Genomic DNA, 21,898 nt, shown 5'->3' with positions numbered 1-21,898 from the left:
AATTTTTTCCATTTAAAGTTTTTTATTTAAGTTCAACTTTAAAGACAGCTTACAGTATGCATTAACATGTTTTCTTTTTGTTAAGACATTTGCAACATCTGACAAAAAATAAAAAATGAAAAATAAAAAAAACAAGACAGAGAAAAAATATATAAATAAATAAAAACAGACAGAGAACAACAACATAACACAAACGAGGTCACAGAGGTAGTATATATCATATAGCTATAGAGGGGCGAAGACAGGGTGTACTTAGGGAGGTATTATTTTATGGTTACGTAGCTTGCACTGACTGTCTTTGCAGTGTGGGGAATATCGGCACAGTCTTTATAATGTCCAAAATGTCTTTCCATATATGTTGGTCTTCCTTGTATTCATCAACCAGGTTAGAGGCTGCACCTTCCATTGAAACAGTCTCCAGAAATGTATGTAGCCATAGATCATGATTCAGTTTTCCTGTTTCTTTCCAGTGGCTAGAAATCAGTCTCTTGGCCGTCAATACATCCAGTTGTTATTATTTGCTTATTTTGTTTTGACCAAGTTCCTTGAGGTGCATAGTTAAAAAGACACATCAAAGGCTCACAAGTCACACTTTTGCTAATAATTTTACCAAGAGAAGCAGTAACCCCGTCCCAGAACATTTCTATATAATCACAGGACCATAACATGTGGAAAAAGGTTCCCTTAAATCAATTACAATGCCAACACAGATCAGACTTAGATGAGTCCATCTTATTGAGGCGTAAAGTATAGTCGATGTATACAATGATAATTAATCATCTTGTTTTTAACTGATTTGGAAACTGAGTGGAGTGTTTTCCAAATATGTTCCCATGTCTGAGGATCCAGGGATTTACCTATATCTAACTCCCAGTTCCGTTGTGTTGATCTCCAACAATCATCTAGTGATCTATTTGAAAGTTTGTACACCTTGGAAGCAATTTTCTCTCCTTCACTTATTGTTTTCTTTAGAGTTATTTCTGTTTCGTTCACTTTGGGTATGGTTACCGCCTCTCCTAAGTGCCTAGACAGCTGAGACCTTATTTGCATGTATAACAGAAAGTCTTTATTCTCTATGCCAGGGGTTCCCAAACTTTTCAGCTTGCGACCCCCATTATGACGGTAATAGAGACTTGGGACCCCACATTTGACGCACTAGGTCAAAACACTGGCATTAAAACAGCAAACAATAGCCCAAACACCATCATATTATTTTTGTAATTTATTGTAAGAAACTACTTTTTTTACCTACTGTATTTTCAAATTAATGGGTGAAATATCCAATTTTAAACCATTTTCCATTTTTATATGTTTTTGAAAGGATTCTTGCGACCCCCCTAACAGTGTTCCGCGACCCCCCAGTGGACCGCGACCCCCACTTTGGGAACCACTGCTCTATGCCATATGTGGTTTTTATCTCGTTGAATGTTTTCAGTTTTCTGCTATGCAAGGTTTTCAAGTCATCTAGTATAACAATTCCTTTAGCCTCCCAGTTATCATTCCTCATAGGCCTACCACCCAGAGTAAACCCGTAGTTGTTCCAAATGGGAGCATTTGGAGATGTTTTTGCTGTAAAGCTCAAAGACTTCTGTAAAACTTTAGCGATGTCACAGGAAAACTGGATTAATGGATTGTCTATAATTCTACAGGAGGGGCTATACCAAAGGCCCTGCATAGATATTTTTACCTTTAATTGGTTCTATATTTTCCCATCTTGTTTTTCTTAAATCTGAGCCATAACCCCAGCTAAGAGGATAGCGTGAGTTGAAGGCAAGGTAATAATTGTATACACCTGGTAATCCAAGACCACCTGACTTCCTGTCAATATACAACTTCTTTCTGCTTACCCTTGGGGTCTTATCTGTCCAGATAAAATTATGGAAGAGCTTATTTATTTCTTTAAAGAGTCCCCTATCTACAGAGAGTGGTAGCGCTGCAAAGAGGTAAGTTATTTTAGGTAACACATTCATTCTTAATGTGTCTATCCTTCCCCATATAGTCAGTGGCAGAGACTTCCATCTCTCTAAGTTATGTTTTATGTTGGTTATAAGATTTCTAAAGTTAAAAGACACATTCTCACTTATATCAGATTTCAGAGTTACTCCTAAGTATTTCATTCCTTCAGGGGACCATTTAAAAGTTAAGTTGTTAATGTGTATCTTATGGCAATGAATGTTCAGCGGTAGGGCTTGTTAGCTAGAAGTGAGTTGTTAAGCTTCCATAATGATGGTTTTATGAAATATGTGGAGGGGGAAAATGACAGGGTTATTGGGCAGTGAGCGCTGTAAACCATGTTCAGTATGTCAGTAGACCATACATTGGAGAGAACATTCTGCGTAACCAGAAATGCATCAATTCTTGAATAGGATTTGTGCCGATTCGAGTAAAAAGTATAATCCATGTTTTCTGGATTCATTAATCTCCAAGCATCGAATAGACCCATGTTTTTACAAAAATCATTGAGGATGCTCGGTCAGATGGTAGCGGTTTCTCACTTCTGTCCATTTCAGGTTTAAAAACAGAATTAAAGTCCCCTCCTACTATGATAGGTTTCCCTGAATATTCTGTAAATATAGTACTGAGTTTACTAAAGAAGCCTACAGAATCTCCATTTGGACCATATACACTTGCAATGACAATGGGTTCATTATATAGTAATCCTTCAATGATAACATATCTACCTTCAGTGTCAATATTAGAACTTTGAATTACAAATGAAGTTTTTTTATGAATTAAGATAGTCACGCCTCTGCTTTTACTGTTAAACGATGAGTGATACACCTGTCCAACCCATTTTTGTTTCAGTTTACTAGCCTCTGTTTGTGTTAGGTGGGTCTCTTGTAGTATAGCTATTTCTGATTTCAATTTGGCTAGATGACATAAAATCCTTGTACGTTTAGTTGGATTATTCAGCCCACCTACATTCCATCCAGTGACTGTGATATTATTTAATACTGATGTGTTTGTTATTCGTGACATGAGTAGTCAGTTGAAAACATTTTGTAATATTTCCCTCAATCTTAACCCCCAAATATACTTTACAAAGTTTGACCTCACATTTAAGACATAAAAATACAAAGCTAACAACACAATCTTCACCGTTAGAAGAGAAAAGGACATCTAAACATGAAAGGAACAGCAAGCTGCAAACAGCAGTTGCAAAAATGACCAATTAGTTGTAAAAATAAAAAATAAACCTATGTAGGTCCGTAAATGCCACTGATAAGTTTAGGCGACCTGAACTTGTCTCCAGTTAAAGTGGAACAGATATTAAACCCTTTGGGATTCAGTTGGTTGAAAATTAAGAAGAAAGAGAGAAAGATTTTTTGCTTTTTTCTGATTTGTTTGAACAAAGTGGAGGAAAAATTCACACAGGGGAACCTCCGCACAGCTTGGCAGGGCCTCAAAAACATGGCTGCTGTGAACACTGCTGCTACCAACATCAAAACCATCTCTCTACTTCTCTCCCCAATGATCTCAACTCATTCTACACCAGATTCGAGAAGGACAACACCACACAGCTGGAAGGAACAGTGTTCATGCTCAAGCCCAGTGACTCTGCACTCACCTTCAGCAGAGAGGATGTGGTGAGAGCCCTCAGGAGGACTAGGGAGAGCAGCTCACCTGGTCCAGACAACATCAGTGGCCACATCCTGAAGCACTGTGCTGAGCAGCTAGGGGGCGTGTTTCAGTCCCTGTTTCAGAGCTCTATGGACAGCAGCACAGTCCCCCAGCTGTGGAAACACTCCACAGTTATCCCCATCCCCAAGAAAAGCCCCGCCAAATCACTGAATGACCTCAGGCCTGTGGCCCTCACGTCTCTGGTGATGAAGGCCATGGAGAGGATCATAAAACAACGCATCATCAGAGAAACCGACTCCCAGATGAACCCGCTGCAATTTGCTTATCGTGCAGGCAGAGGTGTCGATGATGCAAAAACATTCATAATAGACACTGTTCAAAAACACCTGGAGCAACCCAACACCTCAGCCAGACTCCTGTTTGCAGACTTCTCCTCTGCATTCAACACCCTGCAGCCTCACATCCTGGCTGACAAAATTTCAACTTGCTCCCATCTGAACGACCAGCTTATCCTGTGGATATTGGACTTTCTGACCAACAGATCACAGAGAGTTCTGGTCAACAACACCCTCTCCAGCCTCCAACACACCTCAACTGGCTCCCCTCAGGGCTGCGTGCTCTCACCTCTGCTCTTCATCCTCTACACCGATGACTGCAGAACCACACAGCCAAACTGTCACCTGGCGAAGTACGCGGACGACACAGTTCTCCTGTCTCTGCTGTCAGGCCCCTCTCAGCACCATGGACCAGTTCTTCAGGAGTTTGTGGAGTGGTGTGACAGCTCCTGCCTCGAACTGAATGTGAGCAAGGCCAAAGACATGGTGGTGACCTTCTCCAACAAGCAGAGGGAACTGGCTGCATCAGCAATCACCACAATCCATGGGAATCCTGTCGAACTAGTGGAGGGGTATAAGTACCTGGGTACCATCTTCGACAGCCTGCTGAAATTCGCCTCCAACACTGAGGAGATTCGCTCTCTTCCCAGCGTTTGAGTGGCTCCCCTCAGGATGCCGGCTTCGCTGTCCCTGCTGCAGGACACAGAGGAGAAGAGCAACCTTGGTTCCCAGGGCTGTCCAGCTCCTCAACTCCTAACCCCCCCCCCCCCAACAGACACCAACACCTCTCACCCAATGCAGACTCTCAGCTGTGAACTTCCTTTATATTGACATGCACCTTAACTGCCTCTGCTTTATCTGGTCTCATGCACTACATCACTTTATTCTATCCATTTTATATCAGTATTCATACAGTTCTGGTTAATTTATTCCTGTTGTTTCTTATCCATCATTGCACTACGGTCACTTTATTTATCTAATTCTTACCTTTACAGTTACGGTCACTTTATTTATCTAATTTCTACCTTACAGTTATATTTTATATATTAGTTCTGTTGTTCCATTATTCACCATGCACCTTACTAACTTATCATTTAGTATTTGCCTACTTGCACATAGCTCTGTATATATATATATTTATTTCTCGTTTACTGCATATAGTTCTGTTTACATCTGGTCACTACTGCACATAGTTCTGTATATATATATATTTATTTCTCGTTTACTGCATATAGTTCTGTTTACATCTGGTCACTACTGCACATAGTTCTGGTTACATCTGGTCACTACTTGCACATAGCTCTGTATATACATATTTATTTCTTGTTTACTGCACATAGTTCTGTCTACATCTGGTCACTACTGCACATAGTTATGGTTACATCTGTTTACATCTGTTAGTCCGATCACTGTCCACTTATATCTACTCTTTTATATTTTGTATTTTCAAGTTAAATTTAAGCTTTAAGTTGTATTTAAATTGACACTTTCTATTTAGGTTAAAATGTTTTGTTTACTTGCACTGTTGGTAATTTACTGCTCTGTGTGCCTTTGAATTGCCCCCCAGGGACAAATAAAGTTTTTTGAATTGAATTGAATTGAATTGGTGGATGACTGCTCTCTACTGAGTATATTCTCTAGTCATTTTTGGATGTTCACTAACTTGTATTTGTACTGTCTAGAACTTTTGTGAATGTAAAACATTATTTTCGATTATTTACATTTGTCTGTAGGCACCACATGAGTGCAGGCTTTTTATTTATAGCTCAGAGACATTTTGCATTCTAATTGTTTGGCTGTGCATTGATCCTGACAATACCAAAATTGAGTTAAACTAACACTAAACCAACTCTGTTTCCTAAAACTCTGAGCTTATTTTTAAGAAATGCATTCAATTTGACTAACATAACTGTTATTTTGACATTCGTAAATGAAAATGTTTTTTGCAGACTTACACAGCTCTCTCTTTCATCTCCAGCGGTCCATGGTCTGTCTGATAAATGTTCAGAGCATTCTGCAGGGAGTAGGGGTTCAGGCAGACAGGCTCAAGGCCTGGATGAAGAGTCATACAGTGTGGCTCCTCTGGAAGCTCCAGACATTTATTCTGAACCTGTTGGAGTATGTGTTAGAAGGTGTTTCTGGTCTGACGATCCACTATTAATCTTGTGTATTCATACTTTGAATGATCATTTTGTATAAGGAAACTATTTGTCTTCACATAAGGCGTTAAGCTGCTTGCAGAACACACTTTCCACCTCTCTGTGCATCATCCTGCACTCTCCACAGGTGCACCTGTTCAAATATGGTTTAGTTAACAGTGACTATGATATCGTACATATTATGGGTTAAACTACAGTATATACATTAATCTCAATACTACTGAGTATATCCGGTTGCATAGCTTGTGTGTCGTAATTATGAAAATCAGCGGTTCACACATCAAGCATGAGGACCTGCAGGTTTGTAGATAAAGCTGACAATAGACCTTTTTCTTTTATTAGCTAGGTGATATTGATAACGGTGGGGTTATTTTAACTTTATTGTGTAAATAAAAAAACAGGTACAACAGAAGGCTGTAAATGGAGCGCTAGTTTTTCCTTATTATTGATCACAAAAGTTAAATTTGACCAAATAGTAATACAAATCAAAGGCAATTATAGTGTGAGGATGGCTGCCTGATATCTATTTATTAATAGATGCGGTTAGCTAAACTTATTTCATTTGGCTAGCTATGCTATTGAGAAACAGGCTTCCATTACACATTACCTTACTAAACAAAGATGATGGAGAAAAAAAATTACCATTCTGTGACAGACAGGTCTGATAGAGGAGCTGAGGCCTCCATTGTCAGGCCATTTACATTTTTGACAGTTGAGAAGGGAACGTCTCTCCACGAGTGGGCGTGGCTTTGGTGCATTCTATGGACACGCCCACAGCATCCCAGAGGAGAGAGAACAGCTACATTTTTCATGATTTTGAAGCTTATTTTTATAAACTTATAAGTTTTTTTTTCGTTGCTGAAATTTGGCCTGGTGGTTAATTCTTCTTTTGTAAAAAAAACAAAAAAACATATTTTTTTAAGCACATTAAGAGCCTGGGAGAAATAGAAAAAATAGCCAAGCTCCTTGGCTACTCTCCTGCAGAGATAGACAAGATTGATCAGCAATGGTGTGCCATCCATCTTAGTAAGTGGAATGAAACAAAAAACACAATGGGCTTCTGGAGTGAGATTTGGAAGTTCAGGGATGCAGCTGGTATCAACCCGTTTCAGGAACTTGCCATGGCTGCTGTGTCTGTGTTGTCCTTGCCACACTCGAATGCTGAAGTCGAGAGATTATTCAGCCAGATGAGTGTGGTAAAAAGCAAACGTAGAAATGTCCTTGCAGACCCTTAACTCCATCCTGTATGTCCAATATGGTCTGAAGTTGTCTGGTGATGCTTGCTATGAGCACAAGCTGCCTGATAATGTTTTGCAGCTTTTTGGCACATCAGCTGCTTACTCATTTAAGTCAGCACCCTCAGTTGCTGAACCTGCCATAGAAATCCATGACCAAAATGAAGATGACCTATTCTTTGTGTGAGCCAGCACAACGTGTGTAGAGGGGGGGTCTGAAAAAAAACAATAAACCTGAGTTAGGGCCAGACTAGTTAAAGGCTTTATATGCAATTTTTCACGCTTAAATGTATCAGAAATCAAGTATGTCCGTTGTATATAACTCTCTAAGTCATGACTGTTTCCAATGAGTGAGAAGCTCCAGTCCCACTGGCTTTGTTGATATAGAAGCAATGTTTATCTAGCCGCCCCGGCCTCCCCCTTCTTTAGGCCCGCCCCCCTTGTATAAAAGCGCAGCCGCACATTAGCCCGCTAGCACAACAATGCCGGCCACAGGCTCGAGCTAAAACATGAATTCTTTCTAGATATTTAAACATCAATTGTTTGTCATTGTGATCAATGTGGTTATTCTCATTTGCTGCTTTATAGTACAACAGAACTGGCTTTGAAGCGTTAGGCAACATCTGAATAGGCCAAGCCGAAGTAGTTGCAAAGCTAACGATTTGCTTATGAGCGGTTATGAACAGTTGGAAATATATGAAAATATATACGGTCGTTTGTTTTTTGACATTCCCTACTCCAGCTATGATATAGCAGCTTCAGTAGTTAGAAATCTTGTATAGTAACGTCCAAGCTCAGGCCGTCTGAACTGTAGTTTAGCATGCTCTCGGCTAAACTACGATGGGTCACTAATCTAATGCTATCAGCTTGGCACTCATTATGCAGAAATCACGAGGCTAAGTTTCGCAATGCTTTTGTTGTTGCTGTCATCATGTGATAAATACGTTACATGTAGCTACTGAGATTCTCTACAATACAGATGCATAAAAACAATGTTTTGGCTGGGGAGATCAAACTTACTGTTTCTAAGGATAATTGAATTCATGTGTGCTGTTATTTCTTTCAGATTTGAAAAGGGTCCTGCAGGCCAGGATTGTGTCGAGGAGGCTCTGTTCAGGAGCAGGGGAACAGCGTCCAGATGACCTTCGGAAGCTTGGACCATTGGCACCCATTCCCCCCCACCCACTGCAGAACTTGCTGAGAAACAACTCAGACGAGGTCTTGGTATGTAATTCATAAAAATGTGAATGAGTATGAGTATGAGTATTAGATGTGAATATTTGAATTAAATTTATAATAATTTACTTACAATTTGATATTTTTGGTCCCCATTTGCAGATCCAGCACAGCCAGAATGACAACAAGAGCTGTTGTGAAAGCACATGGTCTCCTTTTGTACGAACATTCATCTGCAGTTTCTGGCTACAAGTACAGCTGCTGTAATATAGGAGGACTGCATGCTGTGGTAAAACCAACAATTTGCTCCCCACATCAAAACAAAAATGCCTTTTGCTATGACCCTCGAACCAATCACTTCAAACGCACCTTTTTTTTTATGCACTATGGCTTTATGGACTTTGTCAAACAAATGTCCATTTTGCACCAATGGTGCTGTTTTATCACAGGCTGCTAAGTTCAATAATATCAGCATGGTCTATTTTTTCTTTTCAAGATGTACAAACACATTTTGCATTTTTTGTCTAAATGTTCAGAGCATTATTTAAATAAATAAATACTTATCAACAGCTTTTTAATTTTTTTCTGTAAATTGGTTGGCTTATTTAGTCTGTATCTGCAAATGATGATCTTCTATTTTTAGAAGACTGCTTCAAATGTTTTTAATCTTTGTCCCCCCAAAAATTGAACTCAATTACAGTATGATAGTCGGTGTTGTGTGACCAGTCCAGTTTATTGTTGAGGTGAACACCCAGGTATTTGTACGTCTCCACCCTCTCGATGGCCAAGCCCTGGATGTTCACTGGTGCAGTCTGGGGTGACTTCCTGCGGAAGTCAATCACCATCTCCTTTGTCTTGCTGGCGTTGAGCTGAAGGTGGTTGAGCTCACTCCAGTCGACAAAGTCCATGATGACCTGCCTGTACTCCTGTTCGCTCCCCTTAGACACACACCCCACGATGGCTGTGTCATCGGAGAACTTCTGCAGGTGGCAGCTCCCAGAGTTGTAACAGAAGTCCGAGGTGTACAGGGTGAAGAGAAAAGGGGAGAGAACTGTCCCCTGCGGGGCCCCTGTACTGCAGACCACCATGTCAGACTCACAGTCCTGAAGCCTCACGTACTGTGGTCTGTTGGTGAGGTAGTCCGTTGTCCATGCAGCCAGGTGACAGTCCACTCCCGCCCCCTCTAGCTTCCCCCTGAGCAGTGCAGGCTGGATGATGTTAAAGGCACTGGAGAAGTCAAAGAACATGACCCTCACAGTGCTGCCGGTGTTCTCCAGGTGAGTCCAGGATCTCTGCAGCAGGTAGATGACGACGTCATCCACCCCGATGTTCGGCTGGTAGGCGAACTGCAGAGGATCCAGATTTGAAGTCACCAGAGAGCGGAGGTTGTTGAGGACGATCCTCTCCATGGTCTTCATCAGGTGAGAGGTGAGGGCCACAGGTCTGAAGTGGTTAGGCTCCCTGGGGTGAGATGTCTTTGGGACTGGCACCATGCAGGAAGTCTTCCACAGAGTCAGGACCCTCTCCAGTCTCAGGCTCAGGTTGAAGATGTGCAGAAGAACCTCACAGAGCTGGTCTGCACAGTCCTTCAGGAGTGTGGAGCTGATGCCCTCGAAACCTGTGGCCTTCCTCGCCTTGATCATCCTCAGCTGACTTCTCACCTGATCAGCTGCTATGGAGAGGCCGTCGGAGGAGGAGGAAGAGGAGGAGGAAGGGGTTGTTGGGGGGGCGTCTGTGGAGGAGGTGGAGGAGAGGGCTGTTGAGGGGGGTGGCAGGGTACTCAGGGTACTCAGATGGAGTGTCTGAGAAGTGGGCTGGTCTGCGCTCTGGTGGCTGGGGGTGGGGTTGTAAATGCTCCTCCATCTTTGCTCGGTAGCTGGCTTTCCCCTTCTTGATTTTTTTCTTGAGCTCCTTCTGCACCCTCCTCAGCTCCTCTCTATCTCCAGCTCTAAAAACTCTTCTCTTTTCATTGAGCAGGGTTTTCAACTCAGGGGTAACCCAGGGTTTGTTGTTGGAGAAACACTGTATTTTTTTGGTGGGTACAGTGTTCTTAACACAGAAGTTTATGTAATCTGTGATGCAGTGGGTTAAACTGTCAATGTCCTCCCCATGTGGGCTGCACAGCACCTCCCAGTCAGTGGTGTCGAAGCAGTCCTGCAGCGCCTCAGTGGCCTCCTTAGACCACTTCTTCACATACCTGGTTGTGGGGGGTTGTTTTTTCACCATAGGTATGTAAATGGACTTGGTTTGTAAATAAAACCAAGGACTTTCAACTAGGAGGTGGCCATCAAGTCCTATGTGAGTCCAACTGTCATTGGTTAGGCTTACATCATTTTTCTTATCAAACCATGATCTTTTCCTTAGCTAACACACAAGTTTTGTTCATTGGTCTCATTTATTTCTAAGCGTGAGAGCCTGTTGGCACCAGGCACTTAAGAGCAATTTTCCAGCAATGAGCGTTGGCAAATTCAAGAGAAACCTCCAACTTGAAGAACATGTCTTTACCTTAAGACCTGTATGTCATGCTGACGATTTGAGTTATGTAGCAAATGTTAAAAATGCTACAAGTTTTGAAGACATACTAAAATTGTGCTTTCACAAAGCTCACATACTGTAACTCTCCAAATCCTCTGCTATAATCCATCCTTTCATCTTGTGATGTCATACTTCAGAATGTTGGTTATTTCTTTGATGTTGACAAGTAACAGCCTGCTATTCTGTTTGACTATGATACTGATAGAATAAACAGGGGAATTAATCCATAGTATTGTAGTTTAGGTGTTTGTTTAATCAAAGTAATACATCGCCCTGCCTTCTATTCAATTCAATTCAATTCAAAAAACTTTTTTTTTTCCCTTCAAAGACACACAGAGCAGTGAATTACCAACAGTGCTTAACCTAAATATAAAGTGTCAATTTAAATAAAACATAAAGCTTAAACTTAACTTGAAAATACAAAACATAAAAGAGTAGATATAAGTGGACAGTGATCGGACCAACAGATGTAAACAGATGTAACCAGAACTATGTGCAGTAGTGACCAGATGTAAACAGAACTATATGCAGTAAACGAGAAATAAATATGTATATACAGAGCTATGTGCAAGTAGGCAAATACTAAATGATAAGTTATAAGGTGCATGGTGAATAATGGCTGTGCATAACTTCTGTGCTTTATCTTACTAGGAAAGCAAATAGATCAAACCAAGGACTTTCAACTAGGAGGTAGCCATCAAGTCCTATGTGAGTCCAACTGTCATTGGTTAGGCTTACATCATTTTTCTTACCAAACCATGATCTTTTCCTTAGCTAACACAGAAGTTTTGTTCATTGTTTTCGTATATTCCTGAGCGTGAGAGCTTGTTGGCACCAGGCACTTAAGAGCAATTTTCCAGCAATGAGTATTGGCAAATTCAAGAGAAACCTCCAACTTGAAAAACATGTCCTTACCTTAAGACCTATATGTAATGTTGATGATTTGAGTTATGTAGCAAATGCTACAAGTTTTTAAGAAATACTAAAATTGTGCTTTCACAAAGCTCCCATACTGTAACTCTCCAAATCCTCTGCTATAATCCATCCTTTCATCTTGTGATGTCATACTTCAGAATGTTGGTTATTTCTTTGATGTTGTCAAGTAACGGCCTGCTATTCTGTTTGACTATGATACTGATAGAATAAACAGGAGAATTAATCCATAGTATTGTAGTTTAGGTGTTTGTTTAATCAAAGTAATACATCGACCTGCCTTCAATTCAATTCTAAAAACTTTTTTTGTCCCCTGGGGGCAATTCTAAGGCACACAGAGCAGTAAATTACCAACAGTGCTTAACCTAAATATAAAGTGTCAATTTAAATACAACTTAAAGCTTAAACTTAACTTGAAAATACAAAATATAAAAGAGTAGATATAAGTGGACAGTGATCGGACTAACAGATGTAACCAGAACTATGTACAGTAGTTATCAGATGTAAACAGAACTATATGCAGTAAACGAGAAATAAATATGTATATACAGAGCTATGTGCAAGTAGGCAAATACTAAATGATAAGTTATAAGGTGCATGGTGAATAATGGCTGTGCATAACGTCTGTGCTTTATCTTTCTAGGAAAGCAAATAGATCAAACCAAGGACTTTCAACTAGGAGGTAGCCATCAAGTCCTATGTGAGTCCAACTGTCATTGGTTAGGCTTACATCATTTTTCTTACCAAGGTAAGAAAGGTGTTTGTTTAATCAAAGTAATATATCGCCCTGCCTTCAATTCACTTCAATTCAATTCCAAAAACTTTTTTTGTCCCCTGGGGGCAATTCAAAGACACACAGAGCAGTGAATTACCAACAGTGCTTAACCTAAATATAAAGTGTCAATTTAAATACAACTTAAAGCTTAAAGTTAACTTAAAAATACAAAATATAAAAGAGTATATATAAGTGGACACCTCAGTTGCCTCAGCAGTGCAGCCAACATTGGCCCTTCTTGTACAGGACGTCGGTGTTGTGTGACCAGTCCAGTTTATTGTTGAGGTGAACACCCAGGTATTTGTACGTCTCCACCCTCTCGATGGCCAAGCCCTGGATGTTCAACGGTGCAGTCTGGGGTGACTTCCTGCGGAAGTCAATCACCATCTCCTTTGTCTTGCTGGCGTTGAGCTGAAGGTGGTTGAGCTCACTCCAGTCGACAAAGTCCATGATGACCTGCCTGTACTCCTGTTCGCTCCCCTTAGACACACACCCCACGATGGCTGTGTCATCGGAGAACTTCTGCAGGTGGCAGCTCCCAGAGTTGTAACAGAAGTCCGAGGTGTACAGGGTGAAGAGAAAAGGGGAGAGAACTGTCCCCTGCCTGGGCCCCTGTACTGCAGACCACCATGTCAGACTCACAGTCCTGAAGCCTCACGTACTGTGGTCTGTTGGTGAGGTAGTCCGTTGTCCATGCAGCCAGGTGACAGTCCACTCCCGCCCCCTCTAGCTTCCCCCTGAGCAGTGCAGGCTGGATGATGTTAAAGGCACTGGAGAAGTCAAAGAACATGACCCTCACAGTGCTGCCGGTGTTCTCCAGGTGAGTCCACGATCTCTGCAGCAGGTAGATGACGCGTCATCCACCCCGATGTTCGGCTGGTAGGCGAACTGCAGAGGATCCAGATTTGAAGTCACCAGGGAGCGGAGGTTGTTGAGGACGATCCTCTCCATGGTCTTCATCAGGTGAGAGGTGAGGGCCACAGGTCTGAAGTGGTTAGGCTCCCTGGGGTGAGATGTCTTTGGGACTGGCACCATGCAGGAAGTCTTCCACAGAGTCAGGACCCTCTCCAGTCTCAGGCTCAGGTTCACAGAGCTGGTCTGCACAGTCCTTCAGGAGTGTGGAGCTGATGCCCTCGAAACCTGTGGCCTTCCTCGCCTTGATCATCCTCAGCTGACTTCTCACCTGATCAGCTGCTATGGAGAGGCCGTCGGAGGAGGAGGAAGAGGAGGATTGGATGACTTCCCCTCAAGGTCTCCCTGGTCTCCCTGGACCATCATGGCGCCAGTAACAGACTTTGAACCTGGAATGCCTCAAAACCAGGTCCCACCGAGATTTAAACTCAGATCGCTGGATTCAGAGTCCAGAGTGCTAACCATTACACCATGGAACCAATGTACAGCAACCTGAAATAGCAGTGAAACAATTTCTTGCGTGTTGTAGTTAAAGGGCAGATAACTGGATAAAGAGGGCATAAAGAAAATATAGTTGCAAGGAAAAGCACAAGTGTGTCAGAAGTGGGATTCAAACCCACGCCTCCAGAGGAGACTGCGACCTGAACGCAGCGCCTTAGACCGCTCGGACATCCTGACTGCATTACTGATGCTTGTCTTAGCTTACGAGGTCAAATTTAGTATAGGAATCTATTCTAAGAAACAACTGTATGTTTACACTTGAGGGTTGACTCATGGTGATTGAGACTCTTTATATCTGTTTCAATATTGGGCCAACAAACCTGAATGCTGAGGGGCTGTGAAAGCTACATGATCAAAGGACTACAGCCATATGATGGCGTCACCCTGCTCGGCTGCGGCTGCAGTGGCTCGTGATAGCAACAGGAATATAATGGCAAATAACCCAGTCAGTTCTGATAATTTCACAATAAACCTGCAGCGAAGTTACTCTAAAGTAATATACGACCGCCAGGCAATTTTAGTTTTCGGTAAATCAAACATTTTCAGTCCGGTAGATGCAACTACTCTGGAACTTCTACGTAGCCTCGGAATACTACGCCGGCTACATCCAGCGGCCTGTGAAGCAGCGGAGCCTCGTACCAGCGGTGTCCGCCAGCGGAGGAGACGGAAGCGGTGTGACCGGAAGCAAAAACGGGGATGCCGAGCGGGGCTAACAACCAAGCTAAAAGCTAACCCGCACAGAACGCCGCTTCCTTACATCCTGCTTTCTAATGTCCGCTCCCTGGAGAACAAACTGGACTACCTGAAGCTGGATTTAACTGTAAAACAGGAGATGAGAGACTGCTGTTCCATATTTCTCACAGAAACGTGGCTGAAACCATCCGTTCCAGATGAGGCAGTTAGCATAGAGGGGCTAACATTATTTCGGTCGGATAGGAGCAGCTCTCTCACTGGTAAATCCCGAGGCGGCGGTGTTTGCATTTACACCAACAACAACTGGTGCAACAACGGTGAGATAGTCTCAAGTCACTGCTCTCCTGATGTAGAACTACTGACTATAAAATGCAGGCCTTTTTATTTACCCCGGGAATTCACTGTTATGATCTTCACAGCAGTGTACATTCCTCCCAGTGCAAACACCAAAGAAGCCCTGAATGTTTTATACCGCTCAATCAGTGAACTGCAATCTACACATCCAGAGGGAGTTTTCATTGTGGCAGGGGACTTTAATCAGGCCAATATGAAAACTGTTTTTCCTCATTTCCATCAATATGTGGATTTTGCAACCAGGGGTGGGAGCACGCTGGACCTGGCCTACAGCAACATCAAGAAGGCATTCAAGGCTGCACCCCGCCCCCACCTTGGCTCCTCAGACCATCTCTCTGTGATGCTAATTCCAGCATACAAGCCCCTGCTGATCAGGAAAAAACCCACAGTGAAGCAGGTGAGGGCCTGGCCTGAGGGAGCTATGGAAGCATTACAGGACTGCTTTGAATGCACGGACTGGGACATGTTCAAGGCGGCTGCTACGGACAATCACCAGACGTGTGTGGAGGAGTATGCCGAGTCTGTGTCTGCATACATTCAGAAGTGCATGGAGGATGTTAGTGTGATCAAGAACATCTCCACACGGGCCAACGAGAAACCCTGGATGACTAGTGAGGTACGTGCAATGCTGAAAGCCCGGAACAACGCTTTAAAATCTGGCGACATGGTGGCACTAAAAACAGCCAGAGCCAACCTGAACCGTGCCATAAAGGTTGCAAAGTGTGCTCACAGTCAGAAAGTGCAGGACTTCTTCGAGGACCCCACGAACACCAGACGAATGTGGCAGGGCATCCAAGTCATCATAGACTATAAAGCTACTCCTCCCCCCTGTGACAACAACATCAACTTTCTCAACGACCTCAACAACTACTTTGCAAGGTTTGAGGCACTCAACACTACTCCAGCGAGGAAATCTATTCCTCACTCCGATGAGCAGCCAATCAGCCTGGACGCAGCTGATGTCCGGAGAACCCTGAGGAGAGTGAACACCCGGAAAGCAGCGAGCCCTGACGACATACCGGGACGGGTGCTTAAGGAATGTGCTGACCAGCTGGCTGGGGTTCTCACAGACATCTTCAACACCTCGCTGATCCAGGCTGTGGTACCATCATGTTTAAAGACTGCTACAATTATACCAGTGCCTAAAAAATCTACAATCTCCTTGCTCAATGATTACCGCCCTGTAGCACTAACCCCCATCATGATGAAGTGCTTTGAGAGGCTGGTAAAGGACAACATTGTCTCCAGACTTCCCCCCACATTCGACCCAGTTTGCTTACCGCCCAAACCGCTCCACAGAGGATGCCATCTCCTCTGCACTCCACCTGGGCTTACAACATCTGGAAGAGAAGGACACACATGTGCGGTTGTTGTTTCTGGACTTCAGCTCAGCGTTCAATACAATCATCCCACAGCATCTGGTGAGCAAACTGGCCCCCCTTGGTTTCAGCACCCCCCTATGTAACTGGCTGCTTGACGTCCTCACAAACAGACCCCAGTCTGTGCGGGTGGGCAACAACACCTCCAGTGTCATCTCCCTGAGCACCGGCTCCCCTCAGGGCTGCGTCTTGAGTCCGTTGCTGTTCACCCTGATGACCCATGACTGCTGCGCCAGGTCCACTACTAACCACATCGTGAAGTTTGCAGATGACACAACAGTAGTGGGCCTCATCCGTGACAACAACGACATGGACTACAGAGAGGAGGTGAAACATCTGGTTGACTGGTGCAGAACCAACAACCTGACCCTGAGAGATCGTCGTCGACTTCAGGAGGTGCCAGCCCAGCCACACACCACTCCTCATCAATGGCACAGCAGTGGAGAGAGTTAGCAACACAAAGTTCCTGGGGGTGCAGATAACAGACACTCTGACCTGGTCCCTTCACACCGGCGCTCTTGTGAAAAAAGCGCAGCAGCGCATGCACTTTCTGCGTCGGATGAAGAGAGCACACCTCCCTCCTCCTATTCTCACCACCTTCTACAGAGGCACTATAGAGAGCATCATAACAAACTGCATCTCTGTCTGGTCCGGAGCCTGCAGTGCCTCCGACTGGAAGTCCCTGCAGAGAGTGGTGAGGACGGCAGAAAAGATCATTAAGACTCCACTTCCTCCCATCCAGGAGATCGCAAAGATCCGCTGTCTGACCAGGGCTCAGAAAATCAGCAGAGACACCTCCCACTCCCACCAAGGACTGTTTTCGCTGCTGGACTCTGGAAAGAGGTTCCGCAGCCTCCGAAGCAGAACTTCCAGGTTCTGTAACAGCTTCTTCCCACAGGCCATAAGACTTTTGAACACGAAAAAATAATCCCTCCATTCCCCCTCAAACCTCAAACAGGACTACCTCACTGGACTGTAAAATACATATAACGTGCAATATATTTATCTGTATAGTATTTTTACTCATAGTTTTTCTTTTTATATCTATTTATATCTGCACCTTATTTTTATTTTTCTATGTAAATACTTGCTGCTGTTTTTATCCTGCACTACAACGAGCCAAATGCAACGAAATTTCGTTCTTATCTGCACTGTAAAGTACAAGTGTGAATGACAATAAAGAAAGTCTAAGTCTAAGTCTAAGATTGCCATGAAGCTTCTTTTTTTTCCCATACCCTAAATCAATTATTTCAAAAGACCTTGTGTTGGAATTTGTTTTGGAATGTGTTTTTGCAGCTTAACAACTGTCCTGTAAGCAATTTCAACGAGAGTAATGTCCTTTTAATGAAGAGTGCTACAAACTGTTTATGCGGCAATCTAAGTGTAACAACTCTCGTACGGCCTGTGCTAACAGAAGGTAAGGAGATCATGTGGCAAAATTGGATGACTTCCCCTCAAGGTCTCCCTGGTCTCCCCTGACCATCATGGCCCCAGTAACAGACTTTGAACCTGGAATGCCTCAAAACCAGGTCCCCCCGAGATTTGAACTTGGATCGCTGGATTCAGAGTCCAGAGTGCTAACCATTACACCATGGAACCAATTCACAGTATCCTGAAATAGCAGTGAAACAATTTCTTGCGTGTTGCAGTTAAAGGGCCGATAACTGGATGAAGAGGGCATAAAGAAAATAAAGTTGCGAGGAAAAGCACAAGTGTGTAAGAAGTGGGATTCGAACTCACGCCTCCAAAGAAGACTGCGACCTGAACGCAGCACCTTAGACCGCATTACCTCTGCTTGTCCTAGCTTACGAGGTCAAATTTAGTATAGGAATCTATTCTAAGAAACAACTGTATGTTTACACTTGAGGGTTGGCTCATGGTGATTGAGACTCTTTATAGCTGTTTCAATATTGGGCCAACAAACCTGAATGCTGAGGGGCTGTGAAAACTACATGATCAAAGGACTTGTGACAGATTGGCATCTTGGTCTGCTAGCCAACCATCAACTGGCAACTTTCCAGTACTTTTGTCCTGCTATGAAAAAAAAACAAAAAACGCTTGACATAATGATTCCACTAATTCCATGGTGTAATGGCTAGCACTCTGGCCTTTGAATCCAGTGATCTGAGTTCAAGTCTCAGTGGAACCTAGGTAGGTGGTACAGGGCAGTGTGGTGATTCACTAAAAACATTCTTGTTTCAGTGGTCATTGCCATGTAGCTTCTTTTTTTTTTCCCATACCCTAAATCAATTATTTCAAAAGACCTTGTGTTGGACTTTGTTTTGGAATGTGTTTTTGCAGCTTAACAACTGTCCTGTAAGCAATTTCAACGAGAGTAAGGTCCTTTTAATGAAGAGTGCTACAAACTGTTTATGCAGCAATCTAAGTGTAACAACTCTCGTACGGCCTGTGCTAACAGAAGGTAGAGGGATCATGTGGCGCCCTTTAGGAGGATTGGATGACTTCCCCTCAAGGTCTCCCTGGACCATATAACAGACTTTGAACCTGGAATGCCTCAAAACAAGGTCCCCCCGAGATTTGAACTCAGCTCGCTGGATTCAGAGTCCAGAGTGCTAACCATTACACCATGGAACCAATTCACAACACCCTGAAATAGCAGTGAAACAATTTCTTGCGTGTTGCAGTTAAAGGGCCAATAACTGGATGAAGAGGGCATAAAGAAAATAAAGTTGCAAGGAAAAGCACAAGTGTGTAAGAAGTGGGATTCGAACTCAAGCCTCCAGAGAAGACTGCGACCTGAACGCAGCACCTTAGACCGCATTACCTCTGCTTGTCCTAGCTTACGAGGTCAAATTTAGGATAGGAATATATTCTAAGAAACAACTGTATGTTTACACTTGAGGGTTAGCTCATGGTGATTGAGACTCTTTATATCTGTTTCAATATTGGGCCAACAAACCTGAATGCTGAGGGGCTGTGAAAGCTACATGATCAAAGGACTTGTGACAGATTGGCATCTTGGTCTGCTAGCCAACCATCAACTGGCAACTTTCCAGTACTTTTGTCCAGCAGCACTGTGAGGGTCATGTTCTTTGACGTCTCCAGTGCCTTTAACATCATCCAGCCTGCACTGCTCAGGGGGAAGCTAGAGGGGGCGGGAGTGGACTGTCACCTGGCTGCATGGACAACGGACTACCTCACCAACAGACCACAGTACGTGAGGCTTCAGGACTGTGAGTCTGACATGGTGGTCTGCAGTACAGGGGCCCCGCAGGGGACAGTTCTCTCCCCTTTTCTCTTCACCCTGTACACCTCGGACTTCTGTTACAACTCTGGGAGCTGCCACCTGCAGAAGTTTTCCGATGACACAGCCATCGTGGGGTGTGTGTCTAAGGGGAGCGAACAGGAGTACAGGCAGGTCATCATGGACTTTGTCGACTGGAGTGAGCTCAACCACCTTCAGCTCAACGCCAGCAAGACAAAGGAGATGGTGATTGACTTCCGCAGGAAGTCACCCCAGACTGCACCGGTGAACATCCAGGGCTTGGCCATCGAGAGGGTGGAGACGTACAAATACCTGGGTGTTCACCTCAACAATAAACTGGACTGGTCACACAACACCGACGTCCTGTACAAGAAGGGCCAATGTCGGCTGCACTGCTGAGGCGACTGAGGTGTCCACTTATATATATTCTTTTATATTTTGTATTTTTAAGTTAAGTTTAAGCTTTAAGTTGTATTTAAATTGACACTTTATATTTAGGTTAAGCACTGTTGGTAATTTACTGCTCTGTGTGTCTTTGAATTGCCCCCAGGGGACAAAAAAAGTTTTTTGAATTGAATTGAATTGAAGGCAGGGCGATGTATTACTTTGATTAAACAAACACCTAAACTACAATACTATGGATTAATTCTCCTGTTTATTCTATCAGTATCATAGTGAAACAAAATAGCAGGCTGTTACTTGACAACATCAAAGAAATAACCAACATTCTGAAGTATGACATCACAAGATGAAAGGATGGATTTTAGCAGAGGATTTGGAGAGTTACAGTATGTGAGCTTTGTGAAAGCACAATTTTAGTATTTCTTCAAAACTTGTAGCATTTGCTACATAACTCAAATCGTCAGCATTACATATAGGTCTTAAGGTAAGGACATGTTCTTCAAGTTGGAGGTTTCTCTTGAATTTGCTAACGCTCATTGCTGGAAAATTGCTCTTAAGTGCCTGGTGCCAACAGGCTCTCACGCTTAGAAATAAATGAGACCAATGAACAAAACTTCTGTGTTAGCTAAGGAAAAGATCATGGTTTGGTAAGAAAAATGATGTAAGCCTTACCAATGACAGTTGGACTCACATAGGACTTGATGGCCACCTCCTAGTTGAAAGTCCTTGGTTTGATCTATTTGCTTTCCTAGTAAGATAAAGCACAGAAGTTATGCACAGCCATTATTCACCATGCACCTTATAACTTATCATTTAGTATTTGCCTACTTGCACATAGCTCTGTATATACATATTTATTTCTCGTTTACTGCATATAGTTCTGTTTACATCTGGTCACTACTGCGCATAGTACTGGTTACATCTGTTAGTCCGATCACTGTCCACTTATATCTACTCTTTTATATTTTGTATTTTCAAGTTAAATTTAAGCTTTAAGTTGTATTTAAATTGACACTTTATATTTAGGTTAAGCACTGTTGGTGATTTACTGCTCTGTGTGCCTTAGAATTGCCCCCAAGGTGACAAAAAAAGTTTTTTGAATTGAATTAAAGGCAGGGCGATGTATTACTTTGATTAAACAAACACCTAAACTACAATACTATGGATTAATTCTCCTGTTTATTCTATCAGTATCATAGTCAAACAGAATAGCAGGCCGTTACTCGACAACATCAAAGAAATAACCAACATTCTTAAGTATGACATCACAAGATGAAAGGATGGATTTTAGCAGAGGATTTGGAGAGTTACAGTATGTGAGCTTTGTGAAAGCACAATTTTAGTATGTCTTCAAAACTTGTAGCATTTGTAACATTTGCTACATAACTCAAATCGTCAGCATGACATACAGGTCTTAAGGTAAAGACATGTTCTTCAAGTTGGAGGTTTCTCTTGAATTTGCCAACGCTCATTGCTGGAAAATTGCTCTTAAGTGCCTGGTGCCAACAGGCTCTCATGCTTAGAAATAAATGAGACCAATGAACAAAACTTGTGTGTTAGCTAAGGAAAAGATCATGGTTTGGTAAGAAAAATGATGTAAGCCTAACCAATGACAGTTGGACTCACATAGGACTTGATGGCCACCTCCTAGTTGAAAGTCCTTGGTTTTATTTACAAACCAAGTCCATTTACATACCTATG

General features: G+C 42.9%; 4 non-coding genes across 4 annotated transcripts; all 4 read right to left on the bottom strand.

The window, feature by feature from the left end:
• Nucleotides 1–14,049: 14,049 nt before the first annotated feature.
• trnaq-cug (transfer RNA glutamine (anticodon CUG)) lies at nt 14,050–14,121 on the bottom strand. Its single transcript has one exon. It is a non-coding gene; the product is annotated as a tRNA-Gln (tRNA).
• Nucleotides 14,122–14,237: 116 nt separating this feature from the next.
• trnal-cag (transfer RNA leucine (anticodon CAG)) lies at nt 14,238–14,320 on the bottom strand. The gene has a single exon. It is a non-coding gene; the product is annotated as a tRNA-Leu (tRNA).
• Nucleotides 14,321–18,096: 3,776 nt separating this feature from the next.
• trnaq-cug (transfer RNA glutamine (anticodon CUG)) lies at nt 18,097–18,168 on the bottom strand. The gene has a single exon. It is a non-coding gene; the product is annotated as a tRNA-Gln (tRNA).
• Nucleotides 18,169–19,092: 924 nt separating this feature from the next.
• On the bottom strand, nt 19,093–19,164 carry trnaq-cug (transfer RNA glutamine (anticodon CUG)). The gene has a single exon. It is a non-coding gene; the product is annotated as a tRNA-Gln (tRNA).
• Nucleotides 19,165–21,898: the final 2,734 nt, after the last annotated feature.

The sequence above is a fragment of the Labrus bergylta genome, chromosome 23, assembly GCF_963930695.1.
Source record: "Labrus bergylta chromosome 23, fLabBer1.1, whole genome shotgun sequence".
Classification (NCBI taxonomy): domain Eukaryota; kingdom Metazoa; phylum Chordata; class Actinopteri; order Labriformes; family Labridae; genus Labrus; species Labrus bergylta.
The sequence above is the reverse complement of the archived record's forward strand: the minus strand, read 5'-3'. Positions and strand labels throughout refer to the sequence as shown.